Genomic DNA, 21,581 nt, shown 5'->3' with positions numbered 1-21,581 from the left:
TGCTCTTAACATGATACACTTGTCGTTATGTCTTATGACTTGTGATTTTAATATGCTTGACGATTTTTGTGAGTAGGAAAGGAACTTACTGAGCCATGAGTGCTCATAGTTTACTTTCTTGTACCACAGATAAAGGCAAGGAATGGATGTACTAAGTGAGTCAGCAGGAGGGCTTGAAGGATGTGTGCGGTAGTGGACTGGCTAAAAGAAATGACCTGCTTTCATTTAATAAGAAATTTGCCATGTTGATGTTTTTACCTTATGACTCCATGACTTTAAGTATGTGTTTGGTATTAAGACCCAAAATTTATGATAAGTATGCTATGTGGACCTTTTATGTCTATTGTGATTTTTAAGTAAGAAAAAGGTTTTTAAATTCTCTAAGTAAGACTTCCGCTGTGTTAAGTATGCAAGTGTCGTCAAGTAACCCCCGTCGCCTTAGCAGGAGGGGCGGGGCGTTACACTTCACTCACCAGGACTTCCTAATCAAGTATCCAATCAATCGTGACCTACTTGACTTTCCTTTACAATCTCACCACATGAACAATTGCACCTGCACTCTCCATGTCTTGTCTCCATGTATTGTCAAACATCGAAACCAAAACATCAAGACTCGAGCTTGACTCAATTCAAGCTCAGTCAACATGGTCAACCTTGACCTGGGGAATATTGCACCAACAAAAATGTTCCATTAGTCCCCCACCATGAGCTTCTTGGATTAATAATTTCCTTAATGAACAATTAGGGATAGACAACCTATTCACTCTAAAAAGAAATCCCTCATGCCTATAAAACTTCCCAAATGCTGCATTTTCTCAGACATCAAATATATTTCCAAAGTCAAGATCATTAGAATATATATCTTTAATGTATTCAAATCCTAACAATTTAGTGTTCAAAGTAGAGATCAAGGTATACCTTCGAGACAAAGCATCTGCATTAATGTTTTCCATACCTTGTTTATATTTAATCACATAAGGGAATGATTCAATAAACTCCACCCATTTTGCATGACATCTATTTAACTTACTTTGGCTCTTCAAATGCTTCAATGATTCATGATCAGTGTGAATGACAAACTCTTTGGGCCACAAGTAATGCTGCCAAGTCATTAAAGTCTTTACCAATGCATACATCTCCTTGTCATAAGTTGGATAGTTCAAAGCTGTTCCGTTGAGTTTCTCACTAAAATAAGCAAGAGGTCGACCTTCTTATATTAGCACAACTCCAATACCTATTGTAAGATACCGTAAAATTAAATAATAAATGTTATTGGACGAAAAATCTTATTGGATTTTTAGGGAATTTTTAGAAATTTTTCGGGATTTAAACGGAGTCCGTATGACCCGTTTTGAGGGGATGAATTCGGGGTACAGTGGGAGCCTATTTGGAACATCATTTAAGTGGGAGTTGATGAAGGAGAAAACTTTGAGTTTAATTAAATTAAACATAAGTACTTAATTAAGCCCTAATTCCCCGATTTCCTCCTCCTCCTTTGCGCGAGTTCCTTTCCTCCCGACCCCCTCTTCCCCGATCTCCTCTTCCTCGACCTCGCGCCCGAAACCCCCTTCCCTCTCCGGCGATTTCTCCGCCCGATCACCGACGTCGAGCCTCTTTTTCCCTCTCCCTCTCAAGGTGTGGAGCCTCTCCTTCCTCTTGCCGATCTGAGTCTTCTTCTCCTCCTTCCCGAATTCGTCGTACCCTAGGTATGTCGATGCCGAGCCTCGCGATCTCATCTCACCGTTGGCTGGACGACGTTGCCGGAAAGGGAAGGAGCCGACATGAGGAGTGGCGACTCCATTCCCTCTCTGCCATTCGACACCGCTGCCTTTCTTGTTGTCGTCTGTTTCCGATCACCCGGCGTCGTCGGCCCGGTCGTCGGATTGCCGTGAGCACCAGCGACGTACTCCTTCGCCTCCGGCCAACCGTCGCAGTTTTTCCCTTTGTCTCTAATCCGAGCCTTTGATCTTCACCGATCGCGTCGGACCTATACTCGACATTGCCACTATCTCCCGAGCCCTAGCTCGAGTCTACCTCACTGCTCCAGTGCCTTGGATTAGTCGCGATACTTCCAGCCACAGGAAGGTAGGTTATGTCGTTGATTCTAGTTTTCTCTTTATCCAGCCGATCTTTGCTTTGAGCATTGCTTGTATTCTCGATCCTTTCCTTGTAGAGGGATTCGGTTCCTGATCCTTGGAGTTGTACTAGCCTTGTTGCTTGGATTCGACATGAGGCATTTGCTTTGAATCTCCCAGACAACACAGCCGATTACACATCACTGTTGTTGGAAAACAGGGATCGAATTGGAGGTAAGCTATGATGAGAATTGAATTGATATACTGTTGGTTCTTTCTTGTATTAGATAAGTTGGTTGGTTTCGGTTGGTGGATTGAGATTTGAATCTAATGCTATATATTGAGATGTTGGTTGTATTTTAGGATATTGGTTTGGGAGTGCAGCAACCCCACCTTACCCTAGCTACCAATTTCTAGCAGAGAATCGACTAAGGAGAAGTCCAGGTTGGGTAAGCTTTGGAATTGATTTGTAATGGTTATTTAGTGAATGATTTATGTAGATGGATACATGATCATCATGGGTATGTTTTGGATTGTTTCTTGGAAGCATAGGTGTTTGTGCACTTTTGTAGCTTCTGGATAGTGGGTGTAAGGCGGTGAGATACTGGATTGGGCTGCTCTATCTCAAGGTGAGTGTATTTCAGTGATGCACTTTTGATTCTTAGTAGCATGTTACACAAGTAGGTTTTTATGGGTTGTAGGGTTTTCTTCTTGCTTAGATATATTAGCAAGTATTGTTGAATCCATGTTGATATTAGATTAGGGATTTGGGATTGGAAATTATGGATATGGATGAGAATTTAAAGGTGAATCATGTTGGAGTTTGTGATTGATCATGGTTGATGTAGATTATTATGTGATCATTCTTAGGATCATTGGATTTATTAATGGATTGTGGATTATGTTGGGATCTAGAAGGAGTGTGATTAAGGATTATTTAGGGATTAATCCTTAATCATGTTTGATTAGGGTTATTCTAATTAGGTGGGGGAAGTTGTTTAGTTATTTACTTCATATGTAACTAGCTAAATACATTATATGATTGCAGGACTTTGGTTTGAGACGAGTGTCTCGACGTGGGATTTCCAGATCACGATCGATAGATTTAAGGCGGGTATTTCTTCCTTGACCTCTATGTAGATTTTCTCGTACTTAGTGCATGGTTTTTTTTTACTGGATGATTTAGGCTGCTTTATCTTCTATCATGATCGGTTGCTGTTTTTCCTGCATGATACTTATGCTTGACCCTTGTGATGATCTATTTAATTCATATACAGTCTCCACTCTTGATATCTACTCTGTTGTGATTACACGTATAGAGTATGTCTTGTAGGGATTGTCGGGTTGTTGGTATTACCATGCTGATTGGGTATATGATGTGGACTGTACATACGTGGGTATGTGTTATAGTAGTCGTCTTGTTGACTGTGTATTTACATGTGGTGTGTACATACGTATTTGTCATGTACTTTTGGAGGAGTTGTGTTGATTGTATGTTTGGGGTATATACATATGTCTGTTGTGTTTTTACTGGAGGATACATGTTGATTGTACTTATATTTTGTGTACATGTGTCTAGTGGGATTATTGGAGATTTTTGGTTGATTATACATATGTAGTGTGTACATATGTTTGGTGGGATACGTGGAGGTATCATGACGATTATACTCTTGTTGGAGGTATTTTTTGAGGTTTGGGGTTATTGCATGGATGATGATTATATATATATATCATGTTCATCATTCATTGCATCTGATGACCGTTGTCTCCCTTGTGGTTGAGAGAGTCATCAGTTGGTTTGGTTTAGCACCGCACACTCGGCCACTCATGGGTAGTGGTAGTTGGAGCAGTTGCTGCTAGTCCTGTCGTGCCACCCGGTCACGAGGTTTAGTGAGATCCGGCGTTGTGAGCAGGGACCTGATGCTATGTAGTTAGATAGCTACTAGCGGACTGTCCGCCTCGACCACTATATAGTGGGCTGGAGGGTGGTACAGTCGTCACAGACCCAAGCCTCTCGGCCATACAGGGGTCGTGGTGTTCGGAGAGGTGGCGGGGGTGACCATGGAGCATGCATGCACTTTTGCATATGATGCACGGTGCATCTGGGGGTTATATTAGCATACATGCCTACTAGATACTAGTTGCATGTGTTTGTGGTATGTTGCATTTGTTTGCGATATGATTGTTGCATTTGGTTGCCATGCTGCATACATGTCATTTATTTTACATGTATATGCAGTCGTACTTATATTGCACAGGTGTCACGGGTATATCTGTTGCAGATCCGGTGAGTTTACTGATCATTGTACCATGTGTCGATTCCAGATTGGGTATGTATCTGTCATTATGTTAGTTGTGGTTTGTACAGTTTAAGTCAGGTTATTATGTCAGGTATGTTCAGATGCATTGATTATGATAGTATGATCATGTTCTTATTCCCTACTGAGACTGTATACTTGTGATCTCCATGTTTATTCGTAGACCATGCACTATCTTGTCTATTACCCGTTGAGTTACCTATACTCACCACCGCATGTATATCCTTATGTTTTCAGGTAGATGGTTGGAGTGTCGCTCGGAGTATCCTGTCTGCCGGGTCCTACGTCACATCCGAAGACTGTGTTCGTTTTCTATTGTATATTCTTTTCTTATTCGTGGCATTGTATTTGTGTTTAGCCATGTGGCTATCTTATTCTTTTGGTGTTGTATTTGTGTTTAAGTCATGCCGGCATGCATTGTATCTATTTGTCTTGTGTGGGCTTTCCGTTTTTGTTTTTCCGCTGTGTTAGTTTTTGGTACAGCCGTGTGGGATGTTTTATATATAATTGCGTGGTTGTGATTGTTTCATTCCAGCCGTGTGGGCTGTTATTATAATATAAATATTCCAGCCGCATGTGGCTGATGTATTTTGCTTGTAGTGATGCTTCATATTGTCACTGGTACAGGGGAGACTCTGTTGGATTTTTGTCTGGCAGAGACTCCTTTGGGGCATGACAATTTAGTGGTATCAGAGCGGGTACGATGCCTGTTTTGTTTTTGTTTTGGATTTTTTCGAGATTTATCTGATATCAATTTTTGATATCAGAGCAGGTACGATGCCTGTTATTCGTGTTTTCGGATTTCGTGTTTTGGTTTCTCTTGATGTGACTTTTCTGGTTTTGGGACCAGGCAGCAGCCGGACATCTCCCGGGCTATAGGAGGTATGTTTGCATATTGTTAGCATTCATTTCTGTTGGTGTATGTATTGTTGCCCATGATAGTTAGTTATGACATGTGTTAGTACTCTTTGGTTAGTACATGCCTATTTGTTTGTAGCATCCATTGCATGTGTTGGGTCAATCACTGATCACGGTTGACCTAATGGAGATCAAGGATTACAGTCTCAAGGGATTCTTCATATCATACTACCAGTTGTGTTAGTTATTGCTACTATTAGTTGGTTGAGATTTAGAGTCACATATCAGTGTCTATTATTATTAGCTGGGTAGTGGAGGGTATATGTATACTCATATTGACTCAGTTAGTAGAGTACCAGTTTACTCCTGTTGAGGATTGATTTACCTGTTTGACTTGTGCAGTAGGGTTTGACTTATCTTAGTTGGTTTCGTGATCCTATGAGTTCGGTCAGTAGAGGACTAATTTGGATTCTTTCAGTTCTGTCTGTAGAGGATTGATTTACCCAGGTTGACTTTGGTAGTTGGGTATCGATTTACCTTAGTTAGTTTCATCAGTGGATGATTGATATACTCTTGTTGGATCATATAGTAGTTGATCGATTTGTTTATGTTGATCCGATCGGTAGGAGATCAACTTATTCTATTTTTAGAGATTCCTATCCTTGGGGTTACTTATGCTTGATTAGATATTTGGGAGATACATTGAAGTACATGACTTGTACTGTCATGGAAATGACTGATTTAGCCGTATACCATTATCGACTGGTCAGCCTGTAGAGGATTGTCGTATCCTATTTCATGGGGACTTTGACCATGGACTGTCTGTACCTAGTTGAATGACTTAGAAGGTATATTCGGATAGGATACCTCCACTGATGTGGAAAAGTGTAAAGCTACCTGCTTAACACTTATGAGATACATCCATTACTAGGGTGTATGAGTTGGAGAGTACATTGGGATATATGATTTGTGCTGACATGAGAGAGTTGAAGTTAGCTGCTTAACCTTTACGTGACCCGGTACCACGTGAAGGAAGAAGCAGAGAATGCTTTTTGGAGGATCAGGTCATCACTTAGCGATTTCCTTGAGGTGTTTGGAGAGAGAGTAATTCTCTAATTCTTTTGATAGCAGGATGGGTTTTAAGGCGATGATTAGTAGACTCGCCTGAAGTGTCTCCATGGGAGATCCTGACTCATAGACCTATCAGATGTAGTTAGATATCTTTGATGTACCTAGTGATCTACGACCTGTAATGATACGGAGGTAGTGGTATTAGTTGAGTAATACTTAGAAGTTCCGATCATAACTAGGTATGATTTCAGATGATGATCTTTGAGGGGTAGAGCGTCGATTGACGGATATTTTGATCAGCTATTTGGTTATAGCATTCCTCTATCTTTGTGTTCATTACTCGATACTGGAGGTTGCTGAACCTCAAGGTGGAGCAATCAAAGTATGATGGGGTACAAGACAATGGTTAGACGACTCAGCTAACATTGTCTTTATCAGGTGGTTCAAGACCTCAACCACGTGATCATTTTACCAGATCTTGTGGTCTATATCTCATATTAGAGGGTTGACCTTTTATCAGCATTTGTCAAGGGACATATATAGGATGATTATGAGGGTGGTGGAGATACTCTCTTGATGGGTAGACTTTTAGTTAGGAGATTGTGTGACCCTTTGACTTTGGATTGACATTCCTTTACTGTATATATTTGATTATCAGAAAGGATGAGATGATGAGATTTGACAGACTTTATGGATACAGTTAGTTGGTTGACAGTAGGTGTTGAGGGTTGGATGCTTTCATTTTTCTCTATCTTTGCTTAGGAGACTATCTAGTATGATTGATTGATGTTGAGGATGATTGGAGATTGGTGGATATTGGGAGATCAGGTGTGGTGATATGTTGTCTTTGGAGTGTAGTGTGTTTGTGATATATATGGATTTATGGATTTAGTGATTTGTAGTTGGTGATTAGATTACAGACTTGTTGTTGGTGATCTTATGGTTGAGTGAGCCTATTGTACGTATATTCTGAGTCTATGGTTTTATCATTTAGGCTTACAGTACCCTAGACGTTATGTTTTCATGGACTCGATGTATTTGGTATTATTAGGGGGTTTAGATCAGTTTTCATTGTCTCTATTGATGATGTTGTGATCTATTTTTGATCCGAGGGGGATCATGTACGCTAGCTTCGCATAGTTCTAGAGATGTTTCGACGGGAACATCTATATGTGAAGTTAGTAGTACGTATTGTGATTGTCATCTGTGGAAATTTCTGGGACATATGGTCACCAGTAGAGATATTAGTAGATCCACAAGAGTTAGAGGCTATCACCAGTTGGAAGTGGTCGAAGTCTATACCGGAGATTGATGGAGGATTTCTCTAGCATTGATATGTCGTTGACTGAACTGTATAGGAAGGGTAGGGAACCTTCCTGGTTAGATGCTGGTGAGATCAGTTTAGTACTTTCTAGTGTAGACGGATTTGCACTCTACACAGAGGTATCGTACTTGGTGTTTGGTGCAGTTTCGATATAGCATAAGCGAAGCAGTCTCATGCCAGTAGTTAGAATTCTCGTGTAATGAGAATTGGATTCTTTGTTTCGTGGGAGATCTAGTGTGTTTCCGGGCCACTTCTTATCCGGGAGGAGTGACCGCAAGAAACACATCGTTCTAGATTTGTGATACATGTTGTATAGAGATTTGGAGTGTTCTTATTGGTGGATTTTCATGAAGGAAGACATCGTGGATTTTGTAGTTTGATGTCTAGTATGTCAGCAAGTGGAGGCTGAACATCGGAGATCAATAGGATTGTCTTTGTTGATTTGGATACTAGAGTCGAGTTGGAAGCATGTTATGACGGTTTTTGTTGTGGGATTATCCAGGAATATGATGGTTTGGGTAATCATTGTTGGTTGATGAATTTGCTCCCTAGTTAATGATTTCATAGGATGGATTCTTTGGATCGAGTAGTAGGATTATACTGTAGAGAGATTACTTGATCTTATGGTATATCTCTGAGTGCTGTATTAGATAGAGGTCAGTGATTTTTTTTCATCATGATTTTGACTATGGTTACAACAGATTTTGGATTAGGAGTTTTGCTTTAGTATAGATTTTCACCCTCAGATTGATGAATAGTTTGAGCGCTTTTATATAGATGTTTGAGGATCTATCGATAGTGTATTTTGGATTTTAGAGGTGTTTGATTTATCCACAGTTAGCTAGATTGCAGAGTGGGAGTAGCGGGAGTAGGGTGAGTTCATAGCTCACAGAGTTGGCGCTGGTCACTTCGAGGAAGATTATCATGTTTGGAGATATGTTTATGATATTTGGATGAGTGGCATATGAGTATGTTGGTTGGTAGTTACCTTGGAGGAGGGTCCCTGAGTTGACAAGTAAATTTGGGGACCAAATTTTTATTAGTGGGGGAGAATGTAAGATACCGTAAAATTAAATAATAAATGTTATTGGACGAAAAATCTTATTGGATTTTTAGGGAATTTTTAGAAATTTTTCGGGATTTAAACGGAGTCCGTATGACCCGTTTTGAGGGGATGAATTCGGGGTACAGTGGGAGCCTATTTGGAACATCATTTAAGTGGGAGTTGATGAAGGAGAAAACTTTGAGTTTAATTAAATTAAACATAAGTACTTAATTAAGCCCTAATTCCCCGATTTCCTCCTCCTCCTCCTTCGCGCGAGTTCCTTTCCTCCCGACCCCCTCTTCCCCGATCTCCTCTTCCTCGACCTCGCGCCCGAAACCCCCTTCCCTCTTCGGCGATTTCTCCGCCCGATCACCGACGTCGAGCCTCTTTTTCCCTCTCCCTCTCAAGGTGTGGAGCCTCTCCTTCCTCTTGCCGATCTGAGTCTTCTTCTCCTCCTTCCCGAATTCGTCGTACCCTAGGTATGTCGATGCCGAGCCTCGCGATCTCATCTCACCGTTGGCTGGACGACGTTGCCGGAAAGGGAAGGAGCCGACACGAGGAGTGGCGACTCCATTCCCTCTCTGCCATTCGACACCGCTGCCTTTCTTGTTGTCATCTGTTTCTGATCACCCGGCGTCGTCGGCCTGGTCGTCGGATTGCCGTGAGCACCAGCGACGTACTCCTTCGCCTCCGGCCAACCGTCGCAGTTTTTCCCTTTGTCTCTAATCCGAGCCTTTGATCTTCACCGATCGCGTCGGATCTATACTCGACATTGCCACTATCTCCCGAGCCCTAGCTCGAGTCTACCTCACTGCTCCAGTGCCTTGGATTAGTCGCGATACTTCCAGCCACAGGAAGGTAGGTTATGTCGTTGATTCTAGTTTTCTCTTTATCCAGCCGATCTTTGCTTTGAGCATTGCTTGTATTCTCGATCCTTTCCTTGTAGAGGGATTCTGTTCCTGATCCTTGGAGTTGTACTAGCCTTGTTGCTTGGATTCGACATGTGGCATTTGCTTTGAATCTCCCGGACAACACAGTAGATTACACATCACTGTTCTTGTTGGAAAACAGGGATCGAATTGGAGGTAAGCTATGATGAGAATTGAATTGATATACTGTTGGTTCTTTCTTGTATTAGATAAGTTGGTTGGTTTCGGTTGGTGGATTGAGATTTGAATCTAATGCTATATATTGAGATGTTGGTTGTATTTTAGGATATTGGTTTGGGAGTGCAGCAACCCCACCTTACCCTAGCTACCAATTTCTAGCAGAGAATCGACTAAGGAGAAGTCCAGGTTGGGTAAGCTTTGGAATTGATTTGTAATGGTTATTTAGTGAATGATTTATGTAGATGGATACATGATCATCATGGGTATGTTTTGGATTGTTTCTTGGAAGCATAGGTGTTTGTGCACTTTTGTAGCTTCTGGATAGTGGGTGTAAGGCGGTGAGATACTGGATTGGGCTGCTCTATCTCAAGGTGAGTGTATTTCAGTGATGCACTTTTGATTCTTAGTAGCATGTTACACAAGTAGGTTTTTATGGGTTGTAGGGTTTTCTTCTTGCTTAGATATATTAGCAAGTATTGTTGAATCCATGTTGATATTAGATTAGGGATTTGGGATTGGAAATTATGGATATGGATGAGAATTTAAAGGTGAATCATGTTGGAGTTTGTGATTGATCATGGTTGATGTAGATTGTTATGTGATCATTCTTAGGATCATTGGATTTATTAATGGATTGTGGATTATGTTGGGATCTAGAAGGAGTGTGATTAAGGATTATTTAGGGATTAATCCTTAATCATGTTTGATTAGGGTTATTCTAATTAGGTGGGGGAAGTTGTTTAGTTATTTACTTCATATGTAACTAGCTAAATACATTATATGATTGCAGGACTTTGGTTTGAGACGAGTGTCTCGACGTGGGATTTCCATATCACGATCGATAGATTTAAGGCGGGTATTTCTTCCTTGACCTCTATGTAGATTTTCTCGTACTTAGTGCATGGTTTTTTTTACTGGATGATTTAGGCTGCTTTATCTTCTATCATGATCGGTTGCTGTTTTTCCTCCATGATACTTTTGCCTGACCCTTGTGATGATCAATTTAATTCATATATAGTCTCCACTCTTGATATCTACTCTGTTGTGATTACACGTGTAGAGTATGTCTTGTAGGGTTTGTCGGGTTATTAGTATTACCATGCTGATTGGGTATATGATGTGGACTGTACATAGGTGTGTATGTGTTATAGGAGTCATCTTGTTGACCGTGCATTTACATGAGGTGTGTACATACGTATTTGTCATGTACTTTTGGAGGAGTTGTGTTGATTGATGTTTGAGATGTATACACATGTCTGTTGTGTTTTTACTGGAGGATACATGTTGATTGTATTTATATTTTGTGTACATGTGTCTAGTGGGATTATTGGAGATTTTTGGTTGATTATACATATGTAGTGTGTACATATGTTTGGTGGGATACGTGGAGGTATGATGACGATTATACTCTTGTTGGAGGTATTTTTTGAGGTTTGGGGTTATTGCATGGATGATGATTATATATATATATATCATGTTCATCATTCATTGCATCTGATGACCGTTGTCTCCCTTGTGGTTGAGAGAGTCATCAGTTGGTTTGTTTAGCACCGCACACTCGGCCACTCATGGGTAGTGGTAGTTGGAGCAGTTGCTGCTAGTCCTGTCGTGCCACCCGGTCACGAGGTTTAGTGAGATCCGGCGTTGTGAGCAGTCAGGGACCCTGATGCTATGTAGTTAGATAGCTACTAGCGGACTGTCCGCCTCGACCACTATATAGTGGGCTGGAGGGTAGTACAGTCGTCACAGACCCAAGCCTCTCGGCCATACAGGGGTCGTGGTGTTCGGAGAGGTGGCGGGGGTGACCATGGAGCATGCATGCACTTTTGCATATGATGCACGGTGCATTATATTTGCATACATGCCTACTAGATACTAGTTGCATGTGTTTGTGGTATGTTGCATTTGTTTGCGATATGATTGTTGCATTTGGTTGCCATGCTGCATACATGTCATTTATTTTACATGTATATGCAGTCGTACTTATATTGCACAGGTGTCACGGGTATATCTGTTGCAGATCCGGTGAGTTTACTGATCATTGTACCATGTGTCGATTCCAGATTGGGTATGTATCTGTCATTATGTTAGTTGTGGTTTATACAGTTTAAGTCAGGTTATTATGTCAGGTATGTTCATATGCATTGATTATGATAGTATGATCATGTTCTTATTCCCTACTGAGACAGTATACTTGTGATCTCCATGTTTATTCATAGACCATGCACTATCTTGTCTATTACCCGCTGAGTTACCTATACTCACCACCGCATGTATATCCTTATGTTTTCAGGTAGATGGTTGGAGTGTCGCTCGGAGTATCCTGTCTGCCGGGTCCTACGTCACATCCGAAGACTGTGTTCGTTTTCTATTGTATATTCTTTTCTTATTCGTGGCATTGTATTTGTGTTTAGCCATGTGGCTATCTTATTCTTTTGGTGTTGTATTTGTGTTTAAGTCATGCCGACATGCATTGTATCTATTTGTCTTGTGTGGGCTTTCCGTTTTCGTTTTTCCGCTGTGTTGGTTTTTGGTACAGCCGTGTGGGCTGTTTTATATATAACTGCGTGGTTGTGATTGTTTCATTCCAGCCGTGTGGGCTGTTATTATAACTGCGTGGTTGTGTATATAAATATTCCAGCCGCATGTGGCTGATGTATTTTGCTTGTAGTGATGCTTCATATTGTCACTGGTACAGGGGAGATTCTGCTGGATTTTTGTCTGGCAGAGACTCCTTTGGGGCGTGACACCTATTCCGGATGCATCATACTCAATTTTGAAAGTTTTAGCAAAGTTAGGTAATGCAAGTAATGGTGCAGAACTTAGCTTCTCCTTAAGTAAGTTGAAAGCTGAAACTTGTTCACTATCCTAATGAAACCTAACATTCATTTTAACAACTTCAGTCAAGGGTGCAGCTATAGAATTAAAATTTTTATTAAACCACCTATAGTAACTTGCCAACCCGTGAAAGCTATGTACCTCAATTATTGTTTTTGGTGTTGGACACTCACAAATTGCCTTAACCTTTTCTTCATCAACTGCTATTCCCTTAGCACTAAGAATATAACCAAGAAACTCTATTTAACTAGTGCAAAAAGAACATTTTTGAAGGTTAGCACACAATTTTTCATTTCACAAAATAAGTAGAACTTTTTATAAATGATTTACATGCTCATGATCTAAATTCTTACTATAAATCAAGATGTCATCAAATTATATTACAACAAAGTTCCCAATATAAGCATGCAAAATATGGTTCATTAATCTCATGAAAGTACTAGGTGCATTAGTTAACCCAAATGACATGACTAACCATTCGTACAAACCATACCTAGTCTAAAAAGTAGTTTTCCATTCATCTCCCTCACGCATGCAAATTTGATGATAGCCAAACTTCAAATCAATTTTAGAGAAAATGCAAGAACCATATAATTCATCTAGCATATCATCTAATCTAGGAATAGGATGACGATACTTTACCGTAATTTTGTTGATAGCCCTGCAATTAACGCACATTCTCCAAGTTCTATCCTTCTTAGGCACAAGAAAAATAGGAACTGAACAATGACTCAAACTTTCTCGGACATACCCTTTTCTCATCAACTCTTCATCTTGCTTTTGAAGCTCCTTCATCTCTATAGGATTGCTCCTATAGGCTGGTCGATTAGGAATGGTTGCTCCTAGGATGAAGTAAATTTGGTGGTCTATTCCCCTAAGTGGTGGCAATCCATCAAGAACTTCTTTCGGAAAGACATCAATAAATTCCTACAAAAGATATTTAACAACATTAGGCAAAGAAGGGTTAAGATTGTTAGTGTTGAAATAAGTCTCCTTATACAAAAGTACAATCATCGGCTATTGAGAATAAAAAGCTCTCTTAACCTCTCTTTATTTTGCATAAAAGTTCCCTTTTTTACTCTCTTGCTCTAGATTTTTAGTTTCTTTTTCATTCTTTTTTTCACTCCTCTCATTCTCATTTTTCCTTTTCTCACACTCACAATCTTTTTTTTTCACTCTCTTTTTTTATCCTCAATTGATCTTCATATACTTTCTTAGGAATTAATGGTACAAGAGTTACAAGTTTACCATGCATCTTAAAAGAATATTTATTTGTGAAGCCATCGTACATGACCCTCCTATCAAATTTCCATGGTCTACCTAAAAGCAAATGACTTGCATGCATTGGTACTACATAAAAAAGAACATCATTATGATACCTACCAATGGATAATAAAACCAACACTTACTTAGTGACCTTAATTTCCCCGTAATTATTCAACCATTGTAGTTTATAAGGTCTAGGTTGTTTAGTGGTAGGTAAGCATAATTTCTCAACCAAGATAGTACTAGTAAAATTAGTGCAACTTCCCCCATCTATAATCATACTAAATACCTTGTCTTTGATGTGGCAATGGGTATGAAATATATTGTCTTGTTGTTCTTCATCTTCTTCCTTCACTTGCACATTTAGAGCACGCCTAGTGACAAGGGCTTCACCTTCAACAGGATACTCTTCTACATCACTTTCCATCAATGGTGGCACGACATTATCATCTTTGGACTTACTCTCAGTTTCAATATCATCATTTTCTTTCAAAAGTATAATTCTTTTGTTTGGACATTGTGAAGCAATATGACCTCTTCCCAAACATTTAAAGCATTTAATATCTCTATTTCTTGAAGATTGGATAGGTTCTTTACATTTGACCAATGGAGAACCAATATCTTTATTATTCAAAAACTCAGTCTTACTCTTTGATGCAAATTTATCATCTCTTTTGTTCCAACTAGATTTCCAAGTGGATGAATTTTGACCATGCCTGATTGAACCCTTCCATTTGAGTTGCCTTTCAACTTTCATGGACATATGCACCAAATCTTCCAGCACCACATAATGTTGCAACTCCACTACATTTGCAATTTCTAAATTCAAACCTTGTAAAAATCTTGCCATGGTTGCTTCTCGATCCTCCTCCACATTGGCTCGAATCATGGAAATCTCCATCTCCTTGTAGTCGTTGGTACAAATCTCGATAATAATGTGATGGAATGAAACTCTTTCTCATAATAGATTTCATCTCTTCCCAAGTGCCAATGGGTCTCTCATTGTTTCTTCTCCTTCTTAGAATAATTTGATCCCACCAAATAATAGCATAATCAATAAATTCAATAGCAGCTAGTTTTACCTTCTTCTCTTCAGAGTAGTTGTGACAATCAAACACTAATTCAACTTTCTTTTCTCACTCCAAATATACGTCTAGATTGCTTTTACCTTGAAATGAAGGAATCGTCATCTTGATATTTCCCATGTTTCTATCAACATAATCATTCATTCTTCCACTTCTACTACAAATTCTAGGATGACTAGATCTGCCACTAAACACTCTATCATCAATGTCCTCAGATACGCCATCATCATCATCATCATTGTTGGTTGCTACTCGGAATACCGTTCTAGTTCCCCTGTATAAAAATTTGTACAAGCATAGAACCATCCTAGCTACCCATGTGCTCTACTGAAGTTAAATTCGGATTGCAAATGATGCTTAACATTATTAATCCAAATTATCCTTTAGAAGTTAAACTTGGATTGGAAACGATACTTAACATTTTTACTCCATGTTTAAACGATGTGATCTTCCTAAGTTAAACTGTAATATATGCGAATTTAATTTAGGGTTATCGTGGAATAACCTTAGGAAAATTTTTAAGAATTTTTAGAAATTTTTCTGGAGCTAAACGGAGTCCATAGGACTCCGTATGAGGGATACGCCGACGGGGCTAGATAAAGGCAGGTTTAGAATACCCAAATTAAGCGGGAATTGATTAAGGCTAGACTTAGGCCTTAATTAAGCTAACCTAGGGGTGGGATTGATTTCTTTATAAAGCCCGAAGCCTCCCGGTTCACCTTCGGCTTCTCTATTCCTCCCCTGCGCCTCGCGATCTCAGACGCCACGCGACCGAGACCGGCGATCGCTTCTTCCCTCGGTGTCGCCGGCGAGGAGCGGATCTTGGAGCATCGAAGGGAAGAAAGGTTAGTAGAACCGAAACCCTCCTTCTCCCCGATCCCTTTTCCTCTTCTCTGATCTCGGCAAACGGCGGCGACAGATCCTTGATCGGGGGATTTCGCCGGCTGTTGGGTGGGAATCAAGGGAAACGACGTTGGATCTGGGCATCGGCGACCGGCTGTGTGAGGTAACGCCCATTGTTTCCTTCCGATTTTCCCTTGTTTTGTTCGTCGGCAAGAACAAGTCGAGCCCTAACTTCGATCTCGGAGGTGAGGGTTTGGTTTTGGTTGTGAATTCGAACCTTGATCTTTTCTAGGGCTGATTCGGGTGGTTTTCCTTGGGAAGCAGAGATTGGTGTCTTGTTTCTGGCCACCACAGCTGGACTAGATCAACTCCTCCACCGGATCTGTGATCGTACTCTAGCCAAGATCCTGAGAGAAGCAGAGCTTGTGTTGTGATTCCGGCCACTACAGCTCTGGTGGGGATTGCTCTTCTTCCTCAGATCTGTGGTTTGCTCCGGCGATCAAGAAGAGGTACTGAGATCAATTTATTGCTGTTGTTAACGGATTTGTTTGGATGATTTCTGGCTATTTCTTTCTTCTTGATCCGGTTGGTGCAGATGCAGCATGTAGTCTTCTGTGGTAGGGAAATGACGCATTGCTTAAATCATACTTTCTTGACCTAGCTGTGTATCCAACAGATTGTTAACACCGAATCCTTATAGTCCATGATCCGGATCACTAGCAGGAGTAACCGGTTTTGGGGGTGTTTAGGTGTTGGAAGCTTCTTTTATGTGCGGTTCCAGTGGAGCTAATTACGGTGGATTGTGTGGAGCAACATTGGTTAACAGTGGTAAGTGTTATTATGTTGGATAATGAAAGGGTACACATTGTAGGTTAACCTAAATATTGTGGGGTTATGTTCTGTTGTGCTACCTCAATAATTGAGGATTGTAAGTGTGGATTCACCTAAAGCTGAAATGGATTTCCATGATGGTTAGGTTCATTTCTTGTTAGGTGATATAGAAAGGATTAGTGATGACTAGGATCGGTAAGGGGATTTAATTTATGGATGGGTAAGCTAGGTGAAATTTAATCTACACTTACTAATAGAAAGGCGTAGAAATCGTGGTCAGCTATTGCTAGGAAGTTGGCTAGTTACTTGTAGATTTATTCATCTATTTGTAGAGTACACATATATAGTTATATAAATTTGTATATGTGATACAGGACCTTGATTGACGACGAGTCGCGCGACGTGGTGGTTCTGTTGATTTTGGGATATATCGAGGCGGGTATTTCTTCCTAAATTTCTATTTAGCTCTTTGAACTTTAAAGCATGGTTATATGTTTTTGGATATTTAGGTTGCATTCCTTAAATCTTATTATTTGTTGCTTTCCTGCTTGTCTCTTTTGCTTGATCTTTGATATGATCTGGGTTGCTTCGTTACAGTCTCTATTCTTGTTATTTGTGACTCTATTGTTTATACACATGTAGAGTGTTGTAGGGAGGACTGTATTGGATATTTGTGGGCTATACCTGTCTAGGTTGTGATTGGTATAGGTTATAGGTCCTACAGGTTTACCATTCCATTTGCATAGTGGTATGTGTAGTTACGTCTGTTGTGGTTATTGGTGGGCGTTTATGAGGGGAAGGTTGCATGGATTATATATATCATCATCATTCATTTCATTGCATCATGTTGTCTCCCTTGTGGTTGAGAAGGTCATCGATTGGTTTGGTTTGCACTACCGCCACTCATGGGGTAGTTAATAGCAGTCAGCATGCTGCTGTCTGTTCCACGCTCAACGAGTAGTGAGATCGTTTGTCGACCGAGGACCACGATGCTATGTAGTTAGATAGATAGCTACTAGCGTGATCCCGCCTCGACCACTCTATTGTGGGGTGAGTAATACGGTCGACAGCACCAAGCCTCGCCTCGGGGTCGTGGTGTCTAGAGAGGTGGGGGGTGACCATGGAGCTTGCATGCACTTTTGCATATGATGCACGGTGCATCTGGGGGATATTTGCATACATGCTTACTAGATATTAGTTGCATGTGTTTGTGGTATGTTGCATTTGTTTGCGATATGCATGTCATTTACTTTACATATATTTGCAGTCGTATATATATTGCACAGGTGTCCGGAGTATGTTATTGACTCGGTGGGTTTACGGATCATGGTATCAGGGGGTTGGTTCTTTTCGGGTATGTACATTCACGTTATATGCTTTTATTATGTCTGGTATGTTCATGCACAGTCATTATATCAGGTATAGATAGATGAGTTGTGTTATGTTAGCATATTCTTATTCTTTGCTTATGGAGACTGTATCCTTTGATTCCTATATCTTTATGTAGACCATGCTTTATCCTGTCTATACCCGCTGAGTTCCCTGTACTCACTACCCCGTTTATATTATGTTGGTTCCAGGCAGTAGGTAGATGATATGGAGATGCTTGGAGTATGTTGCTGGCCGGTCCCCCTTCCCACGTCATATCCGGAGACCTTTTTTTGGTTTTGTTTTCTCTTTCCCTACCCTTCGATTTTGTTGGATTTAGAGTTGTGAAAACGAACTATGTTTGATTCGTGTATTGTGGACTTATGCCTGTGGTATTTTGTGGACTTTCGCATTTGTGGGTTCTTTATTCGTTTTTCCGCTGTGTTTTTGATATATATCTGTGTGGGCTAGATATTTAACTGCGTGGTTGTGTTTCTTTTGTGCATAAATATTCCAGCCGCCTGTGGCTGACAGCCGAAATTTTTCGGGAGGTATTTCCTCGGGGGGCGTGACAATTTAGTGGTATCAGAGCGGGTTTACGAGGCCTATTTCTTTTTGGGTTTTGGATTTTTGGAGGTTTTCGTTATTTCGTGTTTTAGTTTTGAGGTTACGATATCTATTTCTCGGGTCTTGGATTTCCGAGGGTTGCGAGATTTACCAGTTTTACGAGGACTCCGAAGTTACGAGGGTTTTCACTCGGGATCCGTTTTTTCTTTTCTTTTTTTTCTCTTCTTCCGATGTGACTGTCCGGATGTTGGGACTAGGCAGCGGCAGGATATCTCCAAGCTATAGGATGTAAGTTAAATCACTGTGTATTATAGTGTTGTAGTCTTACCTTGTGGTTCTTATCAGGAATGAAGCACGGAGATATGACCCCTCGTCCGCGTCGTGGTCCGGGGCGACCCCGGAAGCAGCCTATCGAGTCAGTAGAGGTTGACAGTAGCCGACAGACTCCTCAGACTTCTATGAGAAATCCGGGTGTTCAGACTCAGGCGGTTTCTACGAGATTACCCCCAGTTATCCCTACTCCGGTTGCTACTCCTTGGGTGAGGGATAGAGCCCGTATCCCATTATTGGCTCGGTCGGTGAAGGATCGATTTACTCTATTTCATGGGGTTCCCGACCCGACGGTTGCTCGGTCTTGGTTGGGAAATGTGGAGGATACTTTCGAGTACATGTCGTGTACCGAAGAAGAAAAAGCCGAATTAGCTGCGTACCACCTTCGAGATCAGGCTGTTACATGGTGGAAGATGCAGAAGACACTGTTTGGAGACCAGAGTATTACATGGACTTTATTCCGAGAGGCATTCGAGAGACAGTATTTCCCAGCTCCTTATCGGATGGCACGCCGACAGGAATTCTTACATCTGAAGCAGGGTGACCGGTCTGTGATGGGGTATGATGCGGAATTTAACCGGTTGGCTGAGTACTGCCCTCATTTAGTTGCCCAGGAGAGCGATCGGTTAGATCAGCTCACTCAGGGTCTTGCAGTATATATCCGTATCAGGATGTCTGGCGATGACACAACAGCAAATTTCCCTAGAAAAGGAAAGGATAAGCAAAGTGCTCAGGGTACGACTCGACTCGAAACAACAGAACCAAGGTCGGAAGAAACGGAAGAAGTGGCAGGGATCCCGGGCTACTTCAGGGGAGTCCCATCGATCATCGAAGACAGGACGATCGTCTGTTGGTTCTTCTAGACCTCCTCAGAAGGATTTCTCTGGGGAACTCAGGTGTTTTAGATGTGGTGCTGAGGGTCACGCTAAACCTAACTGCCCATTGAGCCAAGATATATGCTACTACTGCAAGCTTCCGGGGCATGTGAGCCGCGATTGTACTCTGAAGGCTCAGTTACAGGCTGCTAAGGTTACTCCTCAAGAAAGTCATAATACTCAGACTCGACGGCCGAAGGGACCGCAGAAGACGCAGAGCACTCCACATCAGCAGAGTATACCACCTTCTCGGGCCCAGGTATACCATATTCAGAGTCAGCAGTACCCAGCGGTACCTATGGCTATGCAGTATTCCTCAGCTGTCCCGTCACATCAGATGCATCCGACACCTCAGTATTTTTCGACGCCACCTAGCTCTTGTCCGGTGATCCAGTCTCAGCAGTTAGCTACTACTCCATCAGCACAGTTTCAGACTGGCACTGAGATGCCGCCGGCAGGCACGGAGGGATCGGTCTTTCGGGGTATGATTACTGTTTATACTTTTCCCGCAGAATTATTGATAGATACTGGTAGTTCTCATTCCTTCATTTCTCGGATATTTCTGAGTAAGATTTGTAGATTACCGGTCCATCGGACTCATACATTAGTGGTATCCCTACCCTCGGGAGAGATATTAAATATCAGTCAGGAGATTAGAGATTGTCCATTGGGTTTCGAGGGTCAGACCCTTACAGTGGACTTGCAGGTTCTGGATATGTTAGACTTTGACATCATTTTGGGCATGGATTGGTTGGCCAGATATTACGCTACCGTGGATTGCAGCGCGAGAGTGGTTACAGTTAGACCTCCGGGTCTACCGTCCTGGGTTTTCATGGGTACTAAGGATGAGGGGATTTCTATCATCTCAGCTATGCAAGCTCGAAGATTATTGTCTCAAGGATGCGGGGTATTTGTTATCTATGATTAAGATGATCGGGATCATACCCCACCGCTTTCGACATTCCTATAGTTCGAGTACCCGATGTATTTCCAGAGGAATTACCTGGCTTGCCCCCAAAAAGGCAAGTGGAGTTCACGGTTGAGTTGATTCCGGGGACAATACCGGTATCAAAGGCTCCATATCGCATGGCACCTAAAGAATTGGAGGAGTTAAAAGTACAATTACAGGAGCTACTGGATAGAGGGTTTATCCGTCCTAGCGTGTCTCCGTGGGGAGCTCCAGTACTCTTTGTGAAGAAGAAGGACGGATCGATGAGATTGTGCATCGACTATCGGCAGCTGAATGCTGTGACTATTAAGAATAAATATCCGCTGCCACGTATAGAGGATCTGTTTGATCAGCTCAAGAATACTTGTGTGTATTCTAAGATTGATCTGCGCTCTGGCTATCATCAGCTCAGTGTGAGAGATTCAGATATACAGAAGACAGCCTTCCGTACTCGATATGGACACTATGAGTTCTTGGTAATGCCATTTGGGCTTACCAATGCTCCAGCAGTTTTCATGGATCTGATGAATAGGGTATTTCTGGAATTCTTGGATCAGTTCGTGATTGTGTTCATCGATGATATTTTGATATATTCTCGATCCGAAGAAGAGCATGGGCGACATCTTTGTATAGTATTGGAGACGCTCCGGCGAGAACGTCTCTATGCAAAATTCAACAAATGTGCCTTCTGGTTATCTTCTGTGGGTTTTTTGGGACATATTGTTTCTAGCAGTGGTATATCCGTGGACCCACAAAAGATAGAGGCAGTTACCAGTTGGGAGCAGCCAAAGTCTGTACAGGAGATTCGTAGCTTTCTTGGTCTGGCAGG

At 41.4% G+C, this 21,581-nt stretch overlaps 1 long non-coding RNA gene across 1 annotated transcript; it reads left to right on the top strand.

The window, feature by feature from the left end:
- Window positions 1-15,692: 15,692 nt before the first annotated feature.
- On the top strand, window positions 15,693-16,661 carry LOC122029822. Its single transcript, XR_006125196.1, has 4 exons — window positions 15,693-15,834; window positions 15,909-16,077; window positions 16,157-16,341; window positions 16,582-16,661. It is a non-coding gene; the product is annotated as an uncharacterized LOC122029822 (long non-coding RNA).
- Window positions 16,662-21,581: the final 4,920 nt, after the last annotated feature.

Source organism: Zingiber officinale, chromosome 10B (genome assembly GCF_018446385.1).
Source record: "Zingiber officinale cultivar Zhangliang chromosome 10B, Zo_v1.1, whole genome shotgun sequence".
NCBI lineage: Eukaryota > Viridiplantae > Streptophyta > Magnoliopsida > Zingiberales > Zingiberaceae > Zingiber > Zingiber officinale.
Note: the sequence above shows the minus strand (reverse complement) of the source record. Positions and strands in the feature narration are given on the sequence as shown.